The sequence below is a fragment of the Cuculus canorus genome, chromosome 2, assembly GCF_017976375.1.
Source record: "Cuculus canorus isolate bCucCan1 chromosome 2, bCucCan1.pri, whole genome shotgun sequence".
Taxonomy (NCBI): Eukaryota; Metazoa; Chordata; class Aves; order Cuculiformes; family Cuculidae; genus Cuculus; species Cuculus canorus.
The window spans coordinates 125,066,725-125,078,638 of record NC_071402.1 but is presented as its reverse complement, the minus strand read 5'-3'; the positions used below and the strand labels follow the sequence as shown (position 1 = coordinate 125,078,638).

Sequence of the window (11,914 nt, the reverse complement as noted above, 5' to 3'; positions counted from 1 at the left end):
ATGTAAACAAACAGAAAATAATGTAAAGAAGGCTACTCTTTTTATTCTTAGTGCTAAAAATGTGCCCATCCTAGTTTGCTTTAAAGATCTCATGTAAAAGAAAAACAAAGAATTAAAGGTCCCCCTCCAAATGCAGATAATTTCTAGCATTTTTGTCAATTTTAATTTTCTTAGCTTTCATGATTTTTTTTTGCCCTTAATAAAGAACCTCTGAAAGCAAAGGGAAATATATATACTATGTCATATTATGCTAAGGGTATTTAGATTCACCTTAAAGCCTGTCCCTGATTTTAACCCTATTGATGCAGCATAATTACATTTTTTCAGGGATTTTAAAAAATATTTTCCACCACTTTAGTGAAATGCGCTTTTCAGTACACGGGGGCTTATAGTCCAAGTTGATCACCAAGCATAATTTTCACTGATTTTAGCAAGAATTACAGGCATACAACACCTATAAACTGAGACCCTCATTGCAGAGTGACATTTAAATTCAATGTTAACATGACTTAGTTTTACCAAAGGAAGCTACAACAGATTCAAGTGCATTTGAGTCTTGACTCATAATGAATTGGCAGCCAAGCCTACAGTGCTTTATTCCTTCTTCTAACCTTTCATCTCAAATTTGTTGCATTTACTTCGCTGCAGTGGAGAGCTTTCATAATGTTTGTAAAACGCAATAGAAGTGCAGTGACTCTGCTCAGGAATCCCTGAGCTGAAAATAGTTGGAGCTGGGAGAGCATTCCAGAGAAATATCCCTGCATACTTCCTCTCTGACTGGTTGCTGCTGGAGACAGACTGCTGGGCTAGAAGGACCTTGAGTCCAACAGAATATGACATCCTTCATGCTTGTAGATGTTCAAGTTGGGATTCTCAGGGCAGCATTCATTTCCCAGCTGCGTGCACTTCACGAGATAACTAACTGGAATGTATAAGCAGCAACGCAAGTTGTTATTTTTGCCTACAGAAAAAACAAACCCACCAAATCTGTGTAATCTGAACTACTTTATTTCTTGCTGAATCATGTGATATGTTCTGCAGCAGTATGTAATTCAGTGGGGGAACATAGAAACTTTGTTTTGGTACACACAGTTACAGTTCTCTTTGTCAGAAGGATTTGTACTGTAGTTCAGAAGAGGTAACGTCTCACTGGGACATCAAGTGAATGTCAGAAAGGGCAGATTACAGCAAGTTACCCATTTCACTTAAGCGCTAGAGTTTTTGCCCTTTTTTTAGCCATGATAAATCCCATTAAGATGTTTAGACTGGACTGTGCTGAAGGCATTTCTTGCTGAAAAGATTCAAGAACTTATTTCCCAGAAGAATCCAGTGATCTCCAAGTTATCTTCAAAATCCCACCCAAATAAAATGCAATACACGTATATACTTTATCTAGATGAATTTAATTGGAAAATGCAGGGGAGAACAAGTCCTTTTAATCACAGCATTTTGCTAAATGGAGTGTGTTGCAATTCTGGTGATGAGCGCATTCTACCAGTACTGGCTTTTACAAAAAAAGTAGGATGTTTTATGTGGGTGACTGCATATGGCTTGTAATGAGCAATATGAAGCTAATCCATTTGGAGAATTAGCACAAAAAAATTCGAAGTGTAAGGAGCTGTATAACATCACATAGCAATTTGGTGTTGATTTCATTTTTGTGTTTTAACTGAAAAATATGTATCAGATTATTTTAATGGATTTATTATCTGACAATGTTTGTGTACAATACCTTGTTTTTACAGGCTTCTCTCACATGACATAGAATTGCAAGGAGGAGGAGGATTTTGGTTCAGATGCAGGTGAATAGCTGCTGAAGAAGGAAACAAATTCCAGAAGAGATGTTGCTACATATGATAAATGTCTGGTATCAGTCATGGCATTTTATTTTGACTTCTACCTGCAATGCACTACCGTATAGAATAGAGGAATCCCGACATTAACTCAGTCCTTGGATTTTCCTACACAAAACTGTAAAGCACATTGCTTCAGTAACAATTTCTTGGTGTAGCATGCTCCTGAGCAAAGTCTTGGCTTTGCCACAGTGGGACATGGTCTTGCTCCTATTGACATTCTTAGGAATATTCTCCTGATTTTAGAGGTACCAACAAAAGGTCCAGAGAGAAGTAAGCAGTATCAGGGGATATTCCTCACCACTGGCTTGCTAGAAGAATTAGTACCCAGGAACATAACCTTCTGTGGATCAAGAGAGCAATTAATTAACTTCCAACAAAGAGACACTGTAACTTAAGTAACATAATTCAACACAGAAGAACCAGCTTTTGTTTTCTATACTTAGTTGTAAAATTTGTATTTAATTTTATATGCTTTGTGTGTGCAATTAATAATAAATAATAATAACTTCCTCTGGAAATTTAACTATATAAATTATATAGGAAACATCAGCTTTATGGGCAAAAGGACAGAGAAAACACAAGAGCAGAACACAAATCAACGTGGATCAACAGATCTCCTCTATTCCACAGAAGGACAAAACTACTGCCATTATTGTGGGCCTGTATTGTCTGTATTGCCTGCATTACCTACATTGACTTGCCTATTGAAAGATTTTGAAAACAATTTGTAATAAAATGAATTGGAATGTATAGTTACATGAGGCAACCAGTTGGAGAATCTTTACTTTAAAGAAATCTCTGTTCTGCCCTTTTGAAAATTTAGGATGACTACACTTAATGTAACATTCAAGAATTCTAAACACAAACGACACATTTATTTTAAGTCTAGCAATATAATTTCACCATGTAGTATGCATACCTATGGAATACATTTTTTATTATTAATTTTATTTTAAATCTATTATATATTAATTTATTTTGATAATGCAGATTATTCTCATAGATTACTTTTAAGTAACAGCACTTAAGAAAAGTAATAGCTGCAGTGAAAAATTGCAGAAGAAATTATCAGATAACAATACTTGTTAAAAGGAATATGCAGTTTGTTCATAAAAAATGATCCATGCTTCATTTATGCTATGACACGAATTTCCTTGGAGCAGAGCCACTAGGGTATTGGCCACCAAAACAATAGGATCGTATTGTAAAGGTCAACATTATAGCGACAGAGTTCTAACAACAAAAAAAAAAAGGTTACAGATCCAATAATTTACTTTCCTAAAATAAGAAAAGGCAAACCTTTTGTTAATGTACAACATACTGAAGTTAAAAAGTAATTTGATTTTTGTTGTCTCAGGTGGGACATAAATTAAAAGCATACATTACACAGAGATATGTTGATTACACTTAAAGTAACCAGTTAAAACTAGTCAAGAAATACATTTAAGAGTCTCCCCGTAAAGCACACAGTACAAAACCAACACTTGGCTATAATTTAAAACCTAGAACGACAACTACTACTAAAACAACAACCACAACAACAACAACTAATGAACTTACTGTGGATACCTTGAACATAACTAAATATAATTGAAATGCAAACCTGGTCTGTTTCTCCTGCCTTTTTGTGCCTGACAACTTCTAGGAAAAGATACACAAGAAAAACCATGAGAAGCTTCCACCACTGAGAGTTGTTGATTTAGGAAAACCAGATTTCTCTGAGTCAGACTTCCTCATTATGATTATTTCTGGAAAATTGACATAGCATGCCTGCTCATGTACACAAACTGAAGCTTTGATTTACAAATAGGATGGAAGAAAAAATATTTTCCATGACTGATCTGTTTGGAAGAAAAATACTTTTTCAATGGTTTATTTCCCCCTCCAGTAACACATTATCTTCACTGAACATGAAATCAAGCATTGGTTGTTACTATTAAAAATGAACATAAATATATCATTATCACTAGAGTAATATAATCTTATTATCATTTTATTAGATAAGCAGTGACAATGTTGTGTTTGTAATAGCCTCTAGAGATACAATAAATCTAGTAGGGGAATGTCAGCCCAGTCCAAGACAGATTAAATGTAGAGAACTGGAATACAGTTCCCAGTAAACAAACACTTCGAGGTCAGGAGGTCGTACTTGCTCAGCTGTTCTTCATAAGCCCTATTGGAAATAACTTTCATACCATCACTGAGTATATTTAATGCTACCTAATAATAAGGAGGGCCAAGTATAGTTGTGATATAAATGATTTTTAACTGAAATATCTAGTGTAAGAAGCCATATGTAAGTGGCAAATCAGGATGATGCTGGATATCCAATGGGTGCAATTTGAAAGATGTGCCGTTTTGTGGGGGAAAAAAATCATCCCACTTGGAAGCTTGTGCAAATTCCTATTGACAAATGAGCTGATTTGGCCCCTGCAATCCTGTGATTAATACAACAAAAACTAAGCTAACTATATTGAATTTAGAGTACAACTAGGAAGAATATTCAGCCAATGAACTCTCCCTTGGTGGCTGACTAATTGCAGCAGAATGAGAACCACAAGTCAAAAAAGGTCTGGGAAGGGGAGAAAAAATTACAGGCTAAATTTGCTTTTGGCTCCTCTTCTAACAGTGAAAAAAAATGCCTGGATTCTGGGAATTCTAAAATCAATCACTCACTCAATCAATCTCAATGTGTGGTTTATCATGGGTAAAGTTCTCAAAAACTGTTACGGTAACTTGGTATTTTTTAGGCTCATACACCTCTATCACCCAATTTCAAAGAAAAGCTGCACTACTTACAGGCAGTAAGAGTAGCAGATACCTTTGACTAGCTCAGACATGTCCCAGTGGTAGCATTTAAGCAGGCAATTTCATAAAACCTTAAGAAGTCCCCTTCTACACAAACATGGTATATTCAAAATATGCAGATATACAGACCAAATGCTGCCCACTGACATTTCCCAGTAAAGATAATTGAAATACACATTGCCAAAATGGATTCTAACCATGGTGTTTGTGTACAAAACACTTATTACAGGATCAACAGATCCTCTGCCATGCAGTAAACTAAAGCCATATGTCATGGCTGTAACATTACTGTGTTTTTAAAAGAGGTCAGATTTGTTACCCATGTTAATAATGGAAACTATATTTTGATTGAAAGATTTCTGTTCCAAAACACAACACCACACAACCACCCTTCAGACCATATTGCTAGCTTTGCTACATTATAATATAAAGTATTCCTTAGCAAAAGGGCAAGTAATTTATTAAATACGTTTCTTTTTATAAAAAGTTGTAGAAATACAAGCACTGCAGTATTCTGCCTTTTTAAAATATTCCCTAAACAATGGAGTTAATTTGTGAAGTAAGAAAAGCTATGAGGATTTTAGAAAAATTATAGGATATTTGTGATAAAAATATTGTTTGCATTTCTAAATGGTGCTGAAAGGCTGCATTACTTTATGTATGCAAATTTGCACAGCAAATCCAACATACTCCATACCATGTTAATAGATGCAATAGAACTGCAAATAGTCAGGGGGATGAATTAAAGACAAACTTTAATTTTAGCACTATGCTTCCTAGCAATCGATTTGTTCATAATGTACATAAAAATATGCTTATTATTTATGCATAGAATTTAAGAACTCATAATGTAGGAGTTTCGGAGTTCAAGCAGTAGGTGAAGGTGAGAACCTTGACTGAAGATAGAAGAGGTTTAGGCCATTCCCCAATTTGAATGTGAGGCTATGGGGAAAAGCAGTGTGAGTCGTTCTCTGTTTCAAGTGCCGGGCCAGGCACAAACTCTCACAAGTGCGCGGCATGACCCGACAACCCTTCTTCTCGATGCCGAGTCAAGCGTGAGCACAACCTCCTGCATCAGCTGGGTGGTACCAGCCTTGTCAGGGAGTTGTGGAGTTGGAGCACATGATGCAACAGCTTCAGCAGCTCAGGGAGCCCATAAGCAAGAAAAATTAGTAATGTGGTGGAGATGCAAGAACTGCTATAGCCAGGATATGGGAGCAGGAGACAGCATTGGTATGAGGACTCAGACTCAGATCTTTAGATCCTTTAAGAAAAATATATACCATTAAGAGAAAACAGGAAAGCTGCCAAGCTTCTTGCATATACAGTACACAGACACTTCTGTGCTCTGTCAGTGGAGGCAGAGGGTTCTGGCAGGAGACCCAGAAGGGGATACAGGAAGAATACTATAGGTAGCTGTGGAAAGAGCCTTTCTGCTTTTGGTCCCTCAGGGTTAAGCACTGTTACACAAGAACTTGAAATCTCAACTGCCACATGCAGTTTTCCTGCCTCTGAAAACAAAATGTTGGTCATTTGGGAGCTCCTATTACTTCCAGATAACAAAGATAAAAGGCTGGGAGAAATGGTAAATCTAGCAAAGCATACCAAAAAAAGGTATTTACCTGTTCTATATCTGCTAAGATTTAAGTGACACCTACTCAGTGGTCATTTACATGCAGTTCTGCGTATGCCAGTAAGAGGTATGGTAGAAGGAAAAAAACCCCTTGCAAACATCATAAATAAGAAATGAAACACTCCCCCAGACCTGGATCTCCAGTGCACATATGTTAATTACACACCAGAGAGTAAAGCCTCAGTATATGCAAGCATTTAATTCATTATTTGCACTTATTAGAAACATTCCTTTTCACTTTAACAATACAGTAACCCAACAGTGAAATAACAGCAATTCAAATGTAGTCATTTACAGACATGTGGTTTCTTGTGCCCATTGTACAGTGCAGCGCTGCCAAGTCTCACACCTTGGCAGTAAGCTCTTGCTCTCCCCTCTGTCACACATGTATATGCACACACACACAAAATTTACACGTCTGCTCTCACCTATACTCTTCTGGGAAAACTCACAAATTTCATCAATCTCACTCATACAAATGTAAAAAGCCTGGCAGCTTTTGAATAGCTTTTCTTCATCAGCTGCAATTAACTGTTGGAAAAGAAATTCAAAATATACAGAGAGAAACTTTCGCCTTAATAGGAAATGTTACCAATAGTATGTGATTTCTAATATGTTCCAAAGTTTTGCCACGCCATCTTACTGGAAGGCAAAGTCTGTATACCCTGTGATTAGACTTCCTCAAATGCTGGGCAATTCAGTGTTGTCAGCCATAATATAAAATGCTATTTATAACTATTTAACTTTTTTAAGAGTATAGTTAATAGCTTTCTGTAACATGATCTTAAAGAAGTTGATTAAGTGTGCTTTACAACGTGACCAGAAAGAGCTTCCGATTAATGACATCGATATATATATTTTACATCTCACATGGCCCATACTTTTAAAAGCTGGGAGTGTTGAAATAAGAGTCAAACCAAGTGAAATCAAATCATTAGAACTAAAGCATTTCCTTACCACACTTCATCAATATCATCAAGTCATGCCAATAGGTTGAATATCCACAACATAAAGTACCTTTCTCTGGTAATAAAACCTAGAAATACATAATTTTTCTGTCACTCATACAAAGCAAAGATGGGTCTCAGGGGCAGAATTCAGGGCTGGATCCAGAACTTGTTGTGGCTTTGGTTCAGGCTGTAACACAGAAAGTAAACAGAAAAACTTTTAAGCTCTGTATCTGAATAAGAATTCAAATATATCCAAGGTATATCCAAATATATCCAAGATGTGACAGGGACCCATTTCTAATTTCAAGTTAATAAATTGCTAAAGGAGCTCACAGGTTTACCAAGATAGCGTAGTTACGAAAATAGTAATTGTTTTTTCCAAACATGCAAGACATTGTTCCCTAGGAGTCAGTAATCACCCCATACTTCCTTTAGTAATTCCGGTACGCTGCTTATAGTTTTCATTCCTCGTTCACCTCATGCTTGAAGAGGGACTAGTCACATCCTGGCAAACAAAGTCTCAGTATAATTACAAAACAGGGGAATTTTTACATTCCAGACTGATTTTCAAACTTCTTTGGGATCTAGTAACCTTAAAATACAGACATTGCACTCGTATACATTTTTACCTCATTAAATATTTCTATCAAAACCAAAACCATCATTTACCGTTGTACATTTGTCTTCATTATGTAGGGAGGCTCTGCAAAGGGATCAGAACAGGCTGGACCGCTGGGCTGAGACCAATGGGATGAGGTTTAACAAGGCCAAATGCCGGGTCCTGCACTCTTGGCACAACAACCCTATGCAGTGCTACAGACTAGGAGAAGTCTGGATAGAAAGCTGCCTGGAGGAGAAGGACCTGGGGGTGTTGGTTGACAGCCCACTAAACATGAGCCAGCAGTGTGCCCAGGTGGCCAAGAAGGCCAATGGTATCTTGGCTTATATAAGAAACAGCGTGACCAGCAGGTCCAGGGAGGTTACTGTACTCTGTACTCGGCACTGGTGAGACTGCACCTTGAGTACTGTGTTCAGTTCTGGGCCTCTCACCACAAGAAGGATGTTGAGGCTCTGGAGCGTGTCCAGAGAAGAGCAACGAAGCTGGTGAGGGGGCTGGAGAACAAGTCTTATGAGGAACGGCTGAGAGAGCTGGGGTTGTTTAGCCTGGAGAAGAGGAGGCTGAGGGGAGACCTTACTGCTCTCTACAACTACCTGAAAGGAGGGTGTAGAGAGGAGGGAGCTGGCCTCTTCTCCCAAGTGACAGGGGACAGGACAAGGGGGAATGGCCTGAAGCTCAGCCAGGGGAGGTTCAGGCTGGACATCAGGAAAAAATTTTTCATGGAAAGGGTCACTGGGCACTGGAACAAGCTGTCCAGGGAGGTGGTTGAGTCACCTTCCCTGGAGGTGTTTAAGGGACGGGTGGATGAGGTGCTGAGGGGCATGGTTTAGGGATTGTTAGGAATGGTTGGGCTAGATGAGCCAGTGGGTCCTTTCCAACCTAGTGATTTTATGATTGTATGATTCTCTATTTACGCACTTCATAAATTGAGACAGTAAGAAAAGGGTTCTGCCAGCTTCTTAGTTCCAAATAAATACCCTGGTGAAATGTCTTTCACCAACAAAATGAAACATATTGATACTGAAAATGCTGGCAAATAAAACTCTCTAAGACTTGTTTTAGATATTTTGAAAGCAAGCATCCTTTATCAGGCCTGGGCAACACGTGGGAGTGATCTCCATCAATCACGTGCAACAAGACAAAGGTTGGTTACAGAATGTATTTCCCACTTACATGGGATGTGTAGTGGGATGTAAGTTCTCACTTACATTTATGTATAAATTTTATATCTTATGCATATTCTATTACTTTCCAAGGTCTAACTGTAATGTTATGAAACTTTGCAACAGTCAAAACTCTGGCTAATTTGGAGCCGGCTCCAGCTCTCTGCTTGACCTTGCATTTAAGATAGAAAATACCACAAAGGGAAGTGATTACAGAAGAAAGGACATCTGTTCAGCACAGATCATAGTCACACAAGGCATCATCATCATCTTCAAAGAACAAACAGTGTCTGGAAAACACCATTTTAAAGAAAACATGCTATCAGACGGCCATTCTGTCTGACTTTCAAAGAAAACACAACTGCTTAGATGAAACTTAACTGTACTTTAGCTCAAATCAAATTATTCCACTTCATGAAGTTTCAAAATATTCCACATATTGTATCAATACATTCTTTGGGAATTGTACATATAGACCCCAAAAGAGAGAAAACTGATTTTTTTCAGCCTTAAGAAGAGAAAGGCATAGGGGCACCCTATCGCTATCTACAACCAGTGAAGCTGAGGATGTAGAAAAGGTGGAACCAAACGCTTTTCAGAGATGCACAGTGAAAGGACAAGGGCAAAATTGGAACATTGGAAATCCTGATTTGATATAAAGAAACTTCTATACAATGAGTGTTTTCAACCACTGAAAGTTGTCCCCTAAGTGATGGTGGAATCTCCATCCTTGGAGACATTCAAAACATGGCTGGGCAAGGCCCTGAGCAATGTGCTGTCCTTTGACCTGCTCCAGAGGTCCCTTCTAACCTACATGATTCTGATTCTATGACATATTTTGGGAGAATTGCATCAAAAAGATACTTGAAAATATACTTCACGTTCACCATATTTTTCTTAAAAAACCCACCCAAATATTGACCAAACACTGATTGTACATGCTCAGAGTACAATTCTGTTATACATAAGAAGTATACAATTAGTTGTAAAATACTGATTTGAATGAAAACAGTTTCCTGTTACTGAAATCAGTGGAGTAGGAAAGGTGAAAATCAAGTTGGAAGAAGATGGGATTATTGCCATCATACCTGTAGTAAGCTTTTCTAAATGAATTAGTGTATTAGTGCTAGTGACTCTCACCAGACTATGGATTCACTAGAAATGCTGATCAAACTTTTTTATTTTACAGTTTAAAATATTTTGTGGAGAAAGTAGGCAAAGATAGAAAACCAGTGGGTTTTTATTCCCCTACTCAAGAGCAAGCTTTCAAGAGTATTTATATCACAGGGATGAACTTCAGGAGGTAGTATCTCATGATGCCTGCCAGAAAATTCAGACTGATTAGGTCACTCAAACATTAATTCTCTGAGCAAGGGCAAGTTTCACTAGTTCCAATTACATCTTTCTTGATCCAAATCTTTGTACCAGCACAAGCATATTGATTGTTGATCCTAGGACCATAATGCATAACTTATCCATTTAGGTGAAGTCCTTCATTTCTCAAAGGGGCAATAATAAAATCAGAAAAGGCTCTGCACCATCTTTCTGTAAAAGAGCTTTAAATTCTAGAGGGATAAGATTGGCATCTAAACTTAGGATACAAATACATCCGTGAGGACACTTATTTAATAAAACAATTACTTCAGTAAGAAATGTTCTTAATTAGGATAATCAAAGAAATATTTTTATACTTATGTGGTTAAGATATGGAGTGTTAAAATATTTTTTCCTCAAAATTGTGGATTTAAGTGCAAGAAAATATTATTCTTGATTTATTTGTCCTAATATTTACTCTGTACATGTGACAACTGGCATATGAACTTTGTTTTACTGCTTACATAAGCATTTAGCAACAGAAATAATAATACTGAATTATGACTAAACCAGAAGTAATTTTTTTGACTCAATGAACATTTATGAACTAAGCATGGAAATACCTCAAGTTTCTTAAAAAGCTCAGAATTGGGGGTAACTATTTTTTAAATTAGGAAATGAAGTTTTTTTCCAGGTATTTACTGTAAAGATCTGTTATCTGCCCAAGAACATCTTTATTTCAAACTTCCTGTTATATTCCCATAAAGCAGCATTATAATAGTGTTAAATGAAAGCAAACCTACTTGTTAGTCTCTCCGACATTGATAGTTCCCAGTAGTCCCCAGCCAGAAATTGTAAACTAGAAGTTCTTCCCAAGTCCCACCCACATGAGAACAGCGTCTTGTGACTCTTAAACAGCCCTTTATCAGGTCACACAGAACAAAGAGCAGGGAGAAGAAATGGAGGGCAGAGATAAGAAGAAACAAGTCTTCCCACCTCCTTAGAAATATTTATAACTTTTCTGATTAGTGTAGTAGTTTCATTTTCCAGTACAAAAATTGATCTGGTACTAAAGTAGATTGTGTTGCATTTACACTACTTGTACCTTCTAAAATGATCTATTAGTACAATGCAGGACATTTATTGCTTTCCAGGGAAAATGGAATATATGGATAATAGAAGAGATTATTAATTGTGTATACAAATCAAAGGTTTGCTTAGTAGCCTGTGATGCACCTGAAGATGTAAGATTATTTTCAGAAACAAGAAGCACAAGCCAGAACAAGTACAACGAATAACCTTAATTACTTTAAAAGGGCAGTTTCTGTCCTCCAGCTTAGTTTCATTGCTGTTAGGACTGACCATGAAAAAAATGGTGAACACAGTAAAAACCTAAGTCAACAATTCTAATAAACAATTCCTTAATATTCTATAATATAATATTAATTGTAATTGTAATTGTAATTGTAATTGTAATTGTAATTCTAATTCTAATAATAATAATAATAATACTGTCTTTCCACATAACCTGTTTGTTGAGAATACATGAGAACATAGAAAAAACACTAGTA

General features: G+C 37.0%; 1 long non-coding RNA gene across 1 annotated transcript; it reads right to left on the bottom strand.

The window, feature by feature from the left end:
• Positions 1 to 1,471: 1,471 nt before the first annotated feature.
• On the bottom strand, positions 1,472 to 11,184 carry LOC128851335 (uncharacterized). The gene is made up of 3 exons (XR_008448688.1): positions 11,147 to 11,184; positions 7,255 to 7,434; positions 1,472 to 2,196 (listed from the first exon to the last, which is right to left on the bottom strand). It is a non-coding gene; the product is annotated as an uncharacterized LOC128851335 (long non-coding RNA).
• Between the last annotated feature and the right edge of the window lie 730 nt (positions 11,185 to 11,914).